We start from the raw sequence: 16,378 nt of genomic DNA, 5'->3' as shown, positions 1-16,378 counted from the left end.
TTGGAGACACCATCTGTTGTAATTTTTACATCCTTTCCTGAGCTATGCCTTTCTACCACCCATAGAGATGAAGGCTATGGTTTTGGTGAAAGGGTCTCTTAAAAGATAAAGACAGGGAAGCAGACTTGGCCCAATGGATAGGGCATCTGCCTACCACATGGGAGGTCTGCGGTTCAAACCCCAGTCCTCCTTGACCCGTGTGGAGCTGGCCCATGAGCAATGCTGATGTGCGCAAGAGTGCCATGCCACACAGGGGTGTCCCCCGTGTAGGAGATCCCCACGCTCAAGGAGTGTGCCCTGTAAGGAGAGTCACCCAGAGTGAAAGCAAGTGCAGCCTGCCCAGGGGTGCTGGCCACACACACAGAGAGCTGACACAGCAAGATAATGCAACAAAAATAGACACAGATGGGAAGTGGACTTGGCCCAGTGGTTAGGGTGTCCATCTACCACATGGGAGGTCCATGGTTCAAACTCCGGGCCTCCTTGACCCGTGTGGAGCTGGCCCATGCACAGTGCTGATGAGTGCAAGGAGTGCTGTGCCACGCAGGGGTGTCCCCCACGTAGGGGATCCCCACGTGCAAGGAGTGCGCCCCGTGAGGAGAGCCGCCCAGCACGAAAGAAAGTGCAGCCTGCTCAGGAGTAGCGCCACACACACGGAGGGCTGACACACAAGATGATGCAACAAAAAGAAACACAGATTCCCGTGCCGCTGACAACAACAGAAGCGGACAAAGAAGAAGATGCAGCAAATAGACACAGAGAACAGACAACCGGGGGGGAGGGGAAGGGGAGAGAAATATATAAATAAATAAATCTAAAAAATAAAAAAAAGAAACATGTTTAAAAAAAAAAAAGAATAGACATAGGTGCCTGGTGCCACTGACAACAATACAACAATGGAAGCAGACATGGAGGAACACACAGCAAATAGACACAAAGAGCAGACAACTGGGGTTGGGGGAAGAGGGGGAAGGGGAGAAGGGGAGAGAAATAAATTTAAAGAAAGAAATCTTAAAAAATAAAAAAATAAAAACAAATAAAAATAAAAAAGATAAAGACAGTGTTTAACCATTTGGGGCAATGTGAGAAACTATATTACTCAAATTTTTTTAAAACCCTTTTAAGAAATTTTAAACAAATCAACGTTATAAGCAAAACGTGTAATCTTCCTCCAAACTTCTACAGTCCTACAATCCCTTTCCCCAAAGTAATTAATGTTAACAGTTTGGTATGTCATTGTCTTCATCTTTTCTTATGCTAGTATATGTGTGTGTGTATGTGTATGTAAAATGGGGCCATAAAATGCTGTTTAAGTTAGGATACAGGTTTGACTCTGTAATAGAGATCAAAATAACAGTGGGTACATGAGCTAGCTTTTTCTTTCTCTTTCACACACAGTCTGGGTGGAGCGGTCAGGGGATGTGGCTGTCCTGCAGGGTCCGGGCGCAGGGGCCTGGGAGCTGCGGCTGGGACCCCCCTGCTGTGCTCCCCCACGCGATTCACCACGTGTTTTCACTCCAGCCCAAGGGAGGAGCCCGAAAAAGAACAAGAGCCGAACGAGGAAGTGCAGGCAGCCTGTCCACTCTCATCCTGTCCTGCCACGGAGCCGGGAATGCAACCTTTATTCTGGGTGTCCGAGTGTCTACATAAAAACCAGACGCTCTGTTATGATAGAAAAAGGGGAAACACACTTGGGTGCTCGTAGTTTGAGGCTTTTGTGAACCCCAGAAAAAGATCGCATCCTTAGAGTGAATCCATTCCTGTGGGTGGACCCAGTGTAGGCAGGACCTTTTGGCTTGATTACCCGAGTCGGGTATGACCCTCTTTCTGGAGTCCTTTATAAACGGGCTGAATATGGAGAGAAAAAGGACACAGGAGCTCCGAGAACATCTCCCAGAACCTCAGAGAGAAGTCCCAGAAGCCAGAGCTGAAATCAGCAGAACCTGGGAGAGAAAAAGCCCCAGGAACAGAGAGAAAGCTGGAGGAGGCCAGAAGCTGAAAGCAAACGAGACCCGGGGGAGAAGGGAGAGCCCAGCAGGCGCCGCCGCCGCGTGCTGCCATGTCACGGGGTCCATGACTGCTGTCAGCCGGGTTTCGGGGAGAACAGCGTCGCCCGGTGATGCCTCGACTGGGACGCTTTCATGGCGCCAGAACCGCAAGCTTGTGAGTTAATAAATCACTGCTGTAAAAGCCAACCTGTTTTTGTTTTTTTTTTTTAATATGTATTTGTTTATTCCCTAATCCCCCACCCCACCATTGTCTGCTCTCTGTGTCCATTTGCTGTGTGTTCTTCTTGTCTGTTTGTATTCTCCTTGGGCAGCTCCAGGAAATGATCCTGGGACCTTCCCGAGTGGGAGAGAGGTGATCATTCTCTTGCGCCACCTCAGCCCCCTGTTCTGCTACGTCTCTTATTGTCTCTCCTCTGTGTCTCTTGTTGCATCATCTTGCGGCGCCAGCTCTCTGTGTTGGCTAGCACTTCTGTGTGGGGCAGCATTCCCACGTGGGTCGGCACTCTGCATGGGCCAGCTCGCTGCGCAGGCCAGCTTGCCTTCACCAGGAGGCCCTGGGCATCAAACCCTGGACCTTCTATAAGATAGACAGGAGCCCAACTGCTTGAGCCACATCCGTTTCTCTGAACTTGGCTTCTGACATCTTAAATTACTCAAGGCAGTTGAATGATTTACTTTGAAGCTCAAAACTTACCCTTCATTGGGAAACGGACTTAGGCCCAGTGGTTAGGGCGTCCGTCTACCATATGGGAGGTCCGCGGTTCAAACCCCGGACCTCCTTGACCCGTGTGGAGCTGGCCATGCGCAGTGCTGATGCGCGCAAGGAGTGCCGTGCCACGCAGGGGTGTCCCTGCATAGGGGAGCCCCACGCGCAAGGAGTGCGCCTGTGAGGAGAGCTGCCCAGCGTGAAAAGAAAGAGCAGCCTGCCCAGGAATGGCGTCGCCCACACTTCCCGTGCCGCTGACGACAACAGAAGCGGACAAAGAAACAAGACGCAGCAAATAGACACCAAGAACAGACAACCAGGGGAGGGGGGGGGAATTAAATAAATAAATAAATCTTTAAAAAAAAAAAAAAAACTTACCCTTCATTTACCATTTTTGTTAACTTTAAAGTCAATGAATATAGTCTTCAATCATTCAAACAGTGATATACAGACCAAAAGAGATGCCCATCTTTTACACAGGCAGATGGAGCATGTCAAAATCTAACCTTATATCTGAGAATAACAATAATGAATTATTTTCTTTCTGCCTGGTTAGAAGGAATGTACTAGAGATAGAGTAATGAATGAACCAGTATAGCACATCAAAAGAGTAGATTAGAAAGACAACTGGGCTTTGGTATTGAACTTTTTTTTCCCGTTTCTAGCACATTGCCTTGGCAGCCCTTCACAAACTAAAACAGGGACTGTACTAATTTCCTGAGGCTGTTGTCACAACTGACCACAAATATGGCTGGCCCGAAATAGCAGAAATGTGTTCCCTCTCGGTTCCAGAGACCACAAGCCCAGAATGTGGCGGGGCCTGCTTGCTGCGGGGCGCAGGAGGAGAGCCCTCGTGTCTTCTCCTCCTGGTGGCCGTTGACTTTCCCTGGCTGCCGGGGCTCGTGGCCATGCCACCGCTCGCTCCGTCTGCCTCCGCCTTCACGTGGCCTTCTCCTCTTCTCTCCGTGCTCTCCTCTTCTGTCTCTTGTAATGACAGTTTTCATCGGACTTAGGACCCACGCAGGTAATCCAGGATGATCCCATCTCAAGACCCTTAACTTAATTCCATCTAAAAGACCCTTTTTCCCAAATAAGGTTCTATTCATTGGTTTCAGGGGTTAAGACACAGGCATGTCCTTTGGGGACCACCATTCGGCTCACTCCTGGGACCACTGTTTGTCTTCCTAATCCATGGGAACTTGCTTTTAACTGACAACCTATCATGGATTTTTCCCCAGGCCAATCCATATAGACCCAATTAATTCTTTCTAGTGATTATATTCCATAATATGTATACTTCATAATTTATTCAGCTACTCCCTTACTAACAGACAATCAGGTGCTTTTCAATTTTGTCTCCATTTCAAACAAAGCTACAATAACTTTCCTTGCGAGTGTGCCCTTATATACTGTTTTGTTTTTGTTTTTGTTTTTGTTTTTTTACCTCTGTAGAATAGATTACTCCATAGTGGAGTTGCTGGGACAAAGCATATGGGCATATGACGTTTTAATGGATTTTGCCAGATTATGTGCCCAAAACGGTACAGCTATCACACTGCTGCTGGCAAAATATCAGATGCATATTTCCACTGATCAGTACAAGATGCTGTTCCTCAACCTGTGCCACACCACCCACCCCCCTCCATCTGATGTTTGAAGATGGCATCTTATCATTGTTTTAATTTCCATTCCTCTTATTACCAGGAAGGATGAGAATTTTTTTTTTCTACGTCTGCCAGTCATTCCAAGAGCTCTGTGAATTGCTCTTACATAGTCTTTGCCCATTTTCTTTGGTTTGTTTACTTTTCCTTATCAAATTGTAGAAGATTTTTGACTGGTAGGTACATTAACCCTTTACCTGCCGTATGTATTACAAATATATGTTCTCCAGCTTTTGATTGTCTCTGATTTCATTCATGCTCTCTTTTGCCAAATAAACATTTTAAAACTTCATAGGAATGATTTTCTTTTTTTTTTTTAAGATTTATTTATTTATTCATTTCTCTCCCCTCCCCCCCCCACCCTGGTTGTCTGTTCTCTGTGTCTATTTGCTGCGTCTTTTCTTTGTCCACTTCTGTTGTTGTCAGCGCCATGGGAATCTGTGTTTCTTTTTGTTGCATCATCTTGCTGCATCAGCTCTCTGTGTGTGCGGCACCATTCCTGAGCAGGCTGCACTTTCTTTCCACGCTGGGCAGTTCTCCTTACGGGGTGCACTCCTTGCACGTGGGGCTCCCCTGCGTGGCACGGCACTCCTTGTGCGCATCAGCACTGCGCATGGGCCAGCTCCGCATGGGTCAAGGAGGCCCGGGGTTTGAGCCGTGGACCTCCCATGTGGTAGACGGACGCCCTAACCGCTGGGCCAAGTCCGTTTCCCAAGGAATGGTTTTCTATCTTTTCCTTTATGTCTTTTGGGGTTCCTAAATGACCTAAGAATGCCTTTCCCACCTCAATTTATGCAAATGGCTTTAAATTTTCTTCTAAAACATTTGCCTATTTTTCACCTTTATTTAATCCCCCTGGAATTTGTGTTTGTTTCTGCGAAATAGAGTTTTAGAAGGCCGGCCCAATACCCCAGGGCCGTTTGCTATGTGCAACAATCCTTTTTCCTCTGGGTTGCACAGCCGCCTTTATCATATGCTAAGTCCCTGCGGCGGGGGAGGAGGGCTAGTAAGACCCTGTGGGTGTGGCGCTGGGGAGAGAACAGAGGACCAGGACAGAGGGGACCCAGCGCGCTGACGTGTCATGGACTCTGTATGGACTGAAGCGTGTCAACGGGTTCTTTACCATTTTATAACTTTCTCCGTGGTAATGCCCTGTCCTGCTCACTTTTCCAGATGTGGAGGGCATACACCAGGGGTTCCCTAATTCCTTAGAATACAAAGAAAAATATGGCAAGTTCCAAGAGAGAGGTTGAAAAAATGCTCTTGGCCTTCAAAAGAGGACGGGGTTGGCTCAGACTGGAAGAATCCAGGGAGACTTCACGGAGCAAGTGGCATCTGACCCCTGTGAGTCAGGCTACTAGCCAACAAATCCAAGAGGGCTGCGAAGCAGAGGAGCCAAGGTCTGGAACAAAAACCGAGCAGCAGCCGGGCAGGATGGAGGGGTTCAGGCCTCGTGGGCCAGGAAGACTGATTGCCCACCACGTGGGGCAGGGGTTCCAATTTGTGGCTGCCTCCCAAGGGTACTCACGGGCACCCTGAGCCTCAGTGTTCGCTTCCTGTCATGACGGATCCTCTCATCAAGTGGAGGCTCTGGTTAGAGACTGATGCAGAACGGCAGGAACAATCAAAGGAAGGAGCCATGGATTTAGGTAGAATTTAAAATTTCCAAGCAGCCTAAAGCACCGTATGCAAGTGATAAGATATTTACATGGCATACTGTGAAAACCATTTGCGATGAGGATAATAGGCAAATGCATACCGATCTTAATATATTAAGAGCTCTTACAAATCTTAAAGAAACAAATTTTTTGATTAAAAATAAGCAAAGGATGCCTGGCAATTCAGAAAGGGATTGCTGCAATAAGCAAATAAATGCACACAAAAACTCTACAGTTTTTAAAAATTCAAATTGAACAGCAGTTAGAAACCAGAGATATCACATATGTCAAGACGTTATACTTCGCAGCATCATGTGGTGGAAATTTCTGTGCAGGGAGGAGGAAGGGAGTTTTGGGGGGCATTCTTATGCTCTATTGCTGAAATACAAGAAAAAAAAAAGAGATTTATTTATTTCTCTTCTTCCCCTCCCCCCCCCCCCCCCCCCATTGCCTGCTCTCTTGTGTCCATTTGCTGTGTGTTCTTCTGTGTCCGCTTACATTCTCAGCAGCTCTGGGAATCTGTGTCTCTTTTTGTTGTGTCATCTTGCATCAGTTCTCTGTGTGTGCAGTGCCACTCCTGGGTGGGCTGTGGTTTTCGCATGGGGCAGCTCTCCTTGCGGGGCACAGTCTTTACCCATGGGGTACCTCTACACAGGGGACACCCCTGCATGGCCTGACACTCCTTACGCATGGTAGCACTGTGTGTGGGCTAGCTCACTGCATGAGCCAGTAGGCCCTGGGTTCAAACCCTGGACCTCCTACATGGTAGGCAGACAGACGCTCTATCGGTTGAGCCACATCTGCTTCCCCTGCTGAAGTACAATTGAAACAACCTTTCTGGAGGGCCATTTGGCAATTTGAATCAAAACTCTAATTAGAAAGGTGCCATCAGGAAACAAGAAAAGTATCCTTAATATTTAGGAGACTCGACACAAAATTGTTTATATAAGTAGAAGAAAACAGGAAACAATGTAAATGTCTATCAATAGGAGACTGGACAAGTAACTTACAATCTGCCCATTCAATGGATACTTTGTATCCATTAATAATTTTGTAAAATTGTATTAGTATTGAAAAAGAAGGATGTTTATCATAGTGTATTTTTAATAGGAAGTACATATTTAAACAATATGTACAAGATGGATGTGTTTTATAAAAATACACATATCATTTTGGAAACATTTGGAAGTCTTTTATTACAAGTAATAGAAGACAATTTAAACTGGCTCCTGCCAGCAAATGTATTGCTTTATAGAACTAGAAACTTGAGGAGTAAGACGAGTTTTGACATTAGTGTAATTTAGCAGCTCAGAAAGTTCTCCAAGCACCTAACTTTCTCTCTCTCTCTTTTTTAAAATTGTGAAGCCTCCGCTCATCCTAAGCTGGCTGCTCCCATGGTTGCAAGATGACTGCAAACAGCTCTGATGGCTGCCTGCAGTGAGCCGTTCTCCCCAGCCATCAGGCGTCCTAGGCTGCCCCCTGATTGGAACATCTTGCTCATGTGCCATCTCTGGGGTCCAGGAAAATACCTTGCGTTAACTGGCTTAAGTCTGGGTTATATGCGGTGCCCTAAAATAAACCTTGTAAATTAGTTTAGCCAAATCAGGACCCAGGGCTGGGTTGGGATATATCCCACCCAAACTGCACAGATATTCTACAGCGGTGTGGGCTAAGGTGGGTGTTCGGGAAGCTCATCCCGATGTCTGCATTACCACAAAAGATAGACTGAAGGATGTACGCCAAAGTGTCAACGGCGTGTTACCTTCAAGTGGTGGGATTGAGGGGAGTTTTCACTTTCTTTTTTTAATGCTGATCTGTGTTTTAAATTTTTGACAACAAATACATATTACTTGGATGGTTTTAGAAAGACCCAAAAGCTATGAATATGAGGAAATGTTGGTATATAACACTTGCAGTTTAATTAGCAGCTTGAGGGATTTAAGGCAGACGCGTTGGCAAACAGGAAATATGGATTTTCAGATGGCGCTGTCTGTGCCCCGCCCCGCAGAAACTTCTAACTGCCTCTCTCTTCCCTGTTATGAAATTGTGGTGACTGGAGGTAAAGGTTGGTTTTCAACCACTGATTCCAGTGGCTTGACTTTTTCCCTTGTAAGCTCTAGAGGTGCTTTCCCCTTTCACCTTTAAATACCGCGAAGTGGGTCCCAACCCCAGCAGGGGCACGAGGGCGTGTGCCTCTTTGCAGAGGGGCCCCCATGTGCAGAAGGGGAGGTACTGGCCCCAAGCTCCTCCACTTCCTTCTTGGACAGAAGGCGTGGAGCATTCTTTCAGGAAGTGGTTGCCGAGGAGAGTCCCTGGCTTTCTCCACACTGTGAATCACGGAGGGACCCTGGTGGCAGATACCAAGGGACCCTCAGTTCTGAAGGCTCAGTGTCCCAGGAAGATGCACTGCAGGACGTGCTCTTTGGCTCACTGCTATTAGGTGCTGGGTGTTGAAAGTCCTGCCCACGAACTCCGACCAGACCCCTGCTCTTTCACACTCATTGTCCTGGAAAAGAAGACTTCGTTCGTGTTCCAAAGGCTGAAAAGACCCCAGCTCCTAAAGCCAGGTAAGGACGTGTCTCGAGTTAGGTCAGGTGCCCTAATCCTCACTTTTATTTCTGCTGGAGGCTGGTTCAGCTCTGCATTTTCAGAAACTTGATTTTATCTGATCATGCCCTTCTGGAGTTATTCCTTCACAGCACTAAATAAACCATCATTTTAATTTCACAGTGACAACTATACTTACCAAAAGGATCAAAATGTTCCAGGTTATGTGGTCAAGGCACTCTGGCCTTAGTAGGGAAATCACGTGGGAGAGGAAATGAGCGAGATAGTGGAGGTTGGATGGTCTTAAGGAAACATTCTGTTTCCCTTAGTAACGTTGTCCATCCACCACAAGGTAAACTTCACTAGAGTAAGGAGCTTGTCTGTTTTCTTCCGTGTTGTATCTACAATACCTAGGTCAATAGTACTCTGAACATATGGGTCATGGATGAATGAATGAATGAATGGGAGCCTGGCTAGCTGGATGGATGAAACCTCTTTTTCAAGGGTTGGTATCCCATGGGAAGTCCTCTCTGGCCCTTCTAGGAACTTTAGACTCCCTCCTCTGGACTTCCATTGCACTTTGAATTAAAACTCTTATTCATAATATGGAATATTTGCTTATATATATGTGTGTGTGTGTTCCCTGAAAGTCTGTGGACTCTATGAAGGCAGGCATTCTGCCTTATTTTTCCATTTAACTCTGGGCACTTGACACCGAACCTGGGGATAGACTGTCAAGTGGCTCCAAATATTCCATTAGTCAGAACCCCTTGGCTTCTTCATTGTTGGTGAGGCATCAGTAACTTCTCTGCTTTTGGTTGCTTCTGCGGGAGCAAGCACCCTTCCATTTTCAGCTGTTATTTCGGTTCTCTCTCTGTTTGTTGAGTTCACAAAAGTACTGAATGCTGTCCATGGATTGCATTTCTGGGCTCACATTGGTCACCTCCAGATGTTACATAAAGAGGCGTCCTTAATTTCATTCAGCAAACCACCTCCTAATTCTAGGGCAGGGTAAATTATTTTTGAGAGGTCCTCCCAGAGATGGAAATGCCTTCTGGATTATGTGGAATTTTACAGCTTTAGGCACAGAAGAAGCCCAAGAACTGGCCCCACTCATTTTTGGTCCATCTCCTGTATGGCCTGTGGTCCTCTGTCCAGAGACGCTACTGCCCCAGGCAGGTATACTTGCTTTCTGACCCAAACCACTTCTTTGGGGCCCTGATGGGGATTTGCATGGAATTGCTCTGACCACTTTGAAAGAGCAAAGGACCTCATGTGGCTCCCAGTTCTGGACTATGCAGAAATAATATTCAATATTTTGAGACCAGGAATCCAGGAAGTCAAGAGATAGGTTAAGGGTAAAGACATATTTAAGATCCGGACTGGGAAGCGGATGTGGCTCAAGCAACTGAGCTCCCGCCTACCACATGGGAGGTCCCGGGCTCAGTTCCCTGTGCCTTCTGGAGAAGACAAGCAAGACAGTGAGCTGGAATGATGGGCAGGCACAGCAAGGTGACGCAACAAGTTGAGGTAACAAGGAGACACAAAGAGGAACGACAATGAGAGATACAACAAAGCAGGGAGCTGAGGTGGCTCAAGCAATTGAGCGCTTCTCTCCTACATGGGAGGTCCATTTCCAGTGCCTTCTAAAGAGAAGACGAGCAGATACAGAGAGCACACAGCGAATGGAGACATAGAGCAGACAGCGAGTACAAACAAGGGGGTAGGGATAAATAAAACAAATCTTCAAAAAAAAAAAAAAAGATCAGGACATGCTGAAAGTCTGAAACTCAAGTTAGGTAAAATGGGTAGTAACCAGGAAAAAATAACGTGAGCCTGATTCTTTGGCAGATTTTGCTACAGCCAAAGATTTCATATTCTGTTATTTTATATGGGCCTTAACCCATGGATCTGCAAGGTTTAAGTGACCGAGGAGGTAGTGAGAAAGCAGTAAAATGTTTTAAGAACTGGGACAGGCTTCCTCAGTTCCCTATTCGGTTCTCCAATAGAATCTTATAGTTCTACTGGAAGGTTGTTTGGGTGCTGGTCCAGACTCAACCGACCAGTGACACATTCGTGTATTTGCTGGGCACACACTGTGGGACTTACATGTTCTAGCAGTTGTTCTCTTCTCTAAGTTCCATCCTCACTTCCGAGGAGGCCTTCAGTCCTGACCTCTTGGCCACCTGGACCCACCCAGTTTTATTGCACACAGAGAATTCTTGTGATAGCTGATCATTGGCTCTGTACCCTGACTCACTCGTGCCTCTCAGAACTGGTGATTTCTTAACTGTTTCCTTTCCACAGCCACCATAAGTTTGCCTTTGTCAGATTTGCCCTCATCCCCTGTCCTCGCTGCCTGCCTCGTTTGTGTGGTAGTGCTTTGCTAGGGGGCCTCCGCCAGCTTCAGTGAACTCTTGGACCGCCTTGCTTTTTCCAGGAAGCTTCTCCTGCAAGCCCCGTGACTGGACTGTCTGGGATTCGACACCACATTTCCTACCCTGGTTTTTCATGCAACCGAAGGAAGAACACATTCCCCAGAGCCTCTTCTTAGAAAAAGCAGAAGAAAAGACCTCCCTTTACTCTAGCCAAAGGTTTGTGTGTTTCATGAATTTTCTTCGATTCAAAGAATGTGAAGTTCATCTATTTTTTGCCACATGTCTCATAAACTGTACCAATGTTCGTTTCTGCCCCCAACTCCAAATCGGTGAAGTAAATTTCTTGATGACAGAAGCCATATTATCTCATTTGTTATTGGAGGTCCAGCATCTAGCACAGTATCTGACACCTGGTAGGTGCCCAATAAGTGTCTATTGAATGAATGAATGAATGAATGAATGAATGAGTAGGTGTGCGAATGGAGAGACAGGAGTACAGGCATGAATCCAAAAGTTCTAGTTAATTATAAATTATCTGATCATTCAAAAGGGGTTTAAAGCTAAAGTAGCTGGAGTTTCAAAATTAATTTTTTTTTTTGTTACCAATACTTAAAATGCAGGGTTTTTGTTTTTTGGGGTTTTCTTTGCAAAATACAGTATAAATAACTTTTGCAAAAATACCACCAACAACAGTAATACATTTTCTGCTGAGTAATGAGTCCATTAAATAAAGAGATAAATATAACAGCCATATATTAAGGTAATCACATGGATAAATATAAATATACAATAAATATAATTAAAAATTCTATGCCAATTCTAAAGGGTTGAATATAAAGGCTAATGAACATAAGCAAAAACTTTAATACCTTGCTGTAAATGGACTTGGCTATGGAAAAATTCAAGTCCATCCAAATGGTAATAGAATTTCCTATGATAAGCAGGCTTATATCCCTCCAAAGGAAATTTATAACTATATAGTCTTCTGGCAATTGCAAGAGATCAGCTTTGTAGCCATGAAGTGTAAGTTCAAGCTAATGCTTATTGGTTAAGAAAAGCTCTCAGATCAAGCAAAAGGTTACAATATTCCATGGGTTTTCAATTTCAGTAATAACATTTATTTAACATCATTCCATTTTCAGGTCTAGAGAACTGACTGCATAGCATCAAGTACAATATACATCATGCAAAGATTCCAAATCAAGAAGGGGGCAGATTAGCCAAGCAATATATATTATATACACCTTTCAAAACCAAGGGATTTCTTTTCTTCAGTAAAATGTCACAATAAGAATAGCCATAATTAAATTGTACTTTGATTGGGGGAGACTGAATCAAACCTGGCAGATGGTTTACAATAATCCTCAAAGCTAAAGTGAAGAGCTAAAACTAACATGCTTCATGGAATCTGCTAATTTCAGCTTTGCCAAGATAGTATGGGTAAAAAACACATCAGGTTTAGGGCTAAAGCAGGCACTGTATGCTGAGACAGATTGCATATGCTGTTGCTTTAGAATGGGGTGATGGTTCAATGAAAGGAAACCTCAGGCTGCAGGGTAAAGCATGCCTACCAGAACAGCAGTGAAATCACCAGCTCGGCTCCTTTGTGTTGTGTTGTAAGCTCTCACAATGTTTTAAAGTCATACTCTAGCCAGTCAACTTTGAACAGGCTTAATAATTGCAATAACGCAATGTTAAAATAATTCATTTCAGCATATTTCAAAAGTAAACGCTGTAAGGTGGACTCAGGAGAGACAAACCAATAGACTGACGGCACAACCCTCTCAGACGCTGGAAAATTGTATTGACAGTGGATCACATGCTCAGCCACAGATTGCTGTTTGCTCTTTGCAGGTTATTTATATCACATTGACCTTTGACATCTGCAGAGAGAGGGAGAACAGAAGGAAAGCATCCTGTTTCCAGGCTGCCAGGTAACTGTCATAAGACTCAGACTTTTGTAAGCTCCATGACAGCAGACAGTTGACAGTTGTAGGTCACTGTGGTATCCCCAGAACTTCAGGCCATGTTAGGGACACCCCATTAGTGACATGTTATGGCAGAGAGCTCAATCCTCGAAGAAATCGAATGACTATTTTTATCTTAGCCAGTGTGCCATAATTTCCTATTAATGTGTTAAGTTTCTTTTAAGATTCATGGAATATGTTGTCATATATGACATCATTATAATTAGTGCTGAATCATCTCTTTCTGAAACCCTGGAATGATTCCTAGGTCTCATTTCTATCTGCAGAGATAAGTTGTTGTTGTTTTTTTTTTTAAAGATGGTGAAACATGTCAATAATTGTGTCTTCTTTTCTCATACAGGTATTATTACTGTTATAAGTTAGGACCGTGCGCCCTTATTGTCATTTAAATTAGAAAATGAAAAGTGTTTCATCTCCACGATTATTAGCTACCTCCTTTCTAAAACTTTCCTCTTGGATGTTTATTTATATTCTCTGTTTTGGAATATTTTTTTCACCCTGTCCTTGTCCATGGGCAGCCTGGCGTTTTAAAATCTCATTTCGTTGAGTAAAGATACGTGTGCTTATTGCTTTTTAAGAGGTGTTTTTAGAAATGGCAAGGTTTCTAGCAAGGCAAGATAATGGGTCTCTAGACTGACTCATTCTATAATACTTAGATATGGAAAAAAGGCAGATGAAGACTCTGCAAGTTAACTGCCTAGAAAACCACTCATCTGAGAAATGTGTGATTTTTTCTGTGTTTGGCAGTCACAGAGGATACCTTCAGAGAAACCACCCAGCTCTCCACGTCACTTCTGGGAGTACTCACCAGATGGTTAGCATAATAGCTAATATTTAGTAACTTCACATCTGCTGGCGAGGACCTGGAGCGCGGTCAGCACCTGTTCCCTCCCTCCCTCCCTCCTGTCCTGTTTGAGGACAGTAACTAAGGAGATGGCCGAAGCTTCAAGAACAGGAGGGGTTTCCTAAAAACTCAAGAAGTAAACCCACAAGTACAACAGAGGGAAAAGAGGTTCCTAAAGCGAAGGGAGCATGTTTATGGTGCAAGAGAAGAAGATCTGATCATCAGGCAAAGGATTTAAGAACTGTTCGGGAAGTATCTACTTCTCCTCCTGCGGCCCCTGAGCGCCTTGGACCCGTTTCTGAATGCAGATCTCAGCTGACCAGTTTCTGGTGAGTCAGAGTCTGGCTGGACCTGGGCCAGCACTGCCCTGCTGAGGGCGAGTGCCCAAGGAGGAACAGCTCCCTCAGGCTCAGAGACCTTCCTGCCTTCAGCAGGTTTCAGGTAGAGCAGCTCAGCTCAGACCTAGTTCCAGCTACCTGGAAAGCGGTGAAAGCTGGGGGGTGCTTTTCCCTGCTCATCCTTTTAAAAAATATGTAATGCAATTGATGTGCATCAATATGGTGCGGTTAGAAAAGGAAAAAAGCCCCACAAAAGAATAACAATGCAGCGTGGTCTTAGATGGGGGAGGACAGGGGTTTGACTCCGGTTTCACCGTGACTGGCAGCTGCCTTCACCCCGGTGTGTCTGGGTCTCCTGCTCTCAGAAAGCAGGGATGGGAAGGGACTGGCCTCTGACCTCTGTCGGGAAGGCCAAGCGAGGGGCTGTGTGGGAGCCGTGGCAGCCTTTTTGTGCCCAGCGGCATCAGCGTGAGGCCTCCGGCCCCGTGGCCAAGAGCCTAACCATGACCATGTGACTTCCTTCCTCTGTCCCTGAGGTTTCTTTTCTGAAAAACAGGAGGGAGGCTCGCGCTTCCGTCGTGGGCTTCTTGAGAAGACTGAGAAATGATGCTCGCTGCAGTGGGGCCTGGCCCAGTGGGGAGAGCAGGGCGGGCGTGTAGCTGCCCCCACCCTTCCCCTGCTGGCCCTTCTGGCCCAGCCCCACGGCTCACAGCAGCGCGGCTAAGCGGGGATGTGTCTGTCGTGTGGCCCCTCGGAGGGGACAGGAGTGGGGAAGCCCCCGCCGGGTTGGCAGAGCCGCGCTGGCCAGTCCGGGGTGGTGTCGCGGCCCCAGGGCCTGTGTCTTACCCTGTCCACACGCCCTGGCGCCTGCTCTGCCTGGGAGGAGCACGGGCTGGAGAAGGCGAACGGGCCCCTGGTGACCCCGCAAGCAACTCAAGCCCCGTGTCCTGTGGGGGAGCCGTCATCTCTTCACAGCAGGGGCAGCGCGTCCCCTGCTGGCCTGGCCCGAGGCAGGGCTCCTAGGACGGGACCCCAGGGCTGTGCTGGCCTTGTCTGGCTCCGGTCCACCCTCACCACTCAGCTGCTTCCTACGTGGTGTTTGCAGGGAGTGGCCCTGGCTGATTCTGGGCGGCTGTAAAGAGGGATACAATAGAATTCCCTGCTAAAGGCACTTGTCCCCAAGCTGAATTTGGGGCTAGGAGGAAATAGGTGTTCCTCACAGAAGACAAAAGGCTCCAAGAACTGTCACTGAGTGGCGCTCACCTGCATGGATGGGCTTGGTTGCCATGAGCTGTCATTGTGCAAACATACCTCTGAGAAGGAATGTCAATCTGGAGACCAGGAGACTCTTTCCGGCTGCAGGGCCCTGAGTCTCATAAATCACTTAACGGCAATAAAACCTGCCCTCATTGATTTTGCAGATTTGCACACACCCCCCCTTGAGATTTCACGTGTGCAAAAGTTTTCCAGGCTGAGGGCTATGCCAGCAGCATCTTTCCCTCTGCATAGTTTTCCTTTGCAGGGGCTGCCTGCTCTGCACAGCTCCTGTCAAATGGCACATCTGCCCAGCTGGGCTTCTCAGGTTGACTCTTGTGGCATGGGCTCTTCCTAATTTTATTCATACAGGGCTCCTGTTGCCTACAAAAATGAACTTGAACCCCCTTGAATGGAATTAAGGCCCTGCAAATCTAGTCCTAGCCTCGGGCTGTTCTTAGCCGGGTAGGCAAACCTTCACTCCAGCGAGGCAGATCCACTCAGTGTCCCTTGAATATGTTATATGCATTCCAGTTTTGCACCCATAATTTTCTTTAGTCTGAGGTCTGCTCTGCTTCTCTCCCCTCCCCACCTCATCCCCAATCCTGCTTTGCTCTCATTTTCATCCTAGAAGGGCCAGATTCAAGCCTCACCTCTCCAGGAAGCCCTCTCTGACTGCCTCAGGCCACAGTGATTGCATCTCTTCCTGAACTCCCCTCCCATAGCACATCTGGATGTCTTACTCATTTGGCAAATGAGTAAAACCAGACTTGGTGGTTTGGGGTATTGTTATCTATCTTTTTTTTTTTCTTGTTAACCTTCAAAAATATTTTTTTCTTGTCTTTTTTTAAAAAGATACATAGATTGGGGTATCCTTATCTATCTTATTAGGTTTATATTCTGCTTCTTAACACCAGGCAATAAGCTTCTTTATGTCATGACTGTTTACCACCACTCACCCTCGTTGCCTGGGAGGACTCAGCATATGCGTCAGT

At 46.2% G+C, this 16,378-nt stretch overlaps 1 long non-coding RNA gene across 4 annotated transcripts in view; it reads left to right on the top strand.

Annotated features, from left to right (window-relative positions):
* LOC101415950 (uncharacterized) overlaps positions 1-16,378 on the top strand; it is a 63,999-nt gene that overhangs the window by 42,851 nt on the left and 4,770 nt on the right. For 2 of the 4 annotated variants that reach the window (XR_009186447.2, XR_009186449.2), the window contains 4 exons: positions 7,400-8,601; positions 11,022-11,175; positions 12,814-12,893; positions 13,695-14,120. This is a non-coding gene — a long non-coding RNA (uncharacterized lncRNA). Of the gene's footprint in view, positions 1-7,399; positions 8,602-11,021; positions 11,373-12,672; positions 12,894-13,694; positions 14,121-16,378 lie in introns of all 4 variants that reach the window. The other 2 variants (XR_009186446.2, XR_009186448.2) reach the window with 2 other exon arrangements.

This window comes from Dasypus novemcinctus, chromosome 7, assembly GCF_030445035.2.
Source record: "Dasypus novemcinctus isolate mDasNov1 chromosome 7, mDasNov1.1.hap2, whole genome shotgun sequence".
Classification (NCBI taxonomy): domain Eukaryota; kingdom Metazoa; phylum Chordata; class Mammalia; order Cingulata; family Dasypodidae; genus Dasypus; species Dasypus novemcinctus.
The sequence above is the reverse complement of the archived record's forward strand: the minus strand, read 5'-3'. Positions and strand labels throughout refer to the sequence as shown.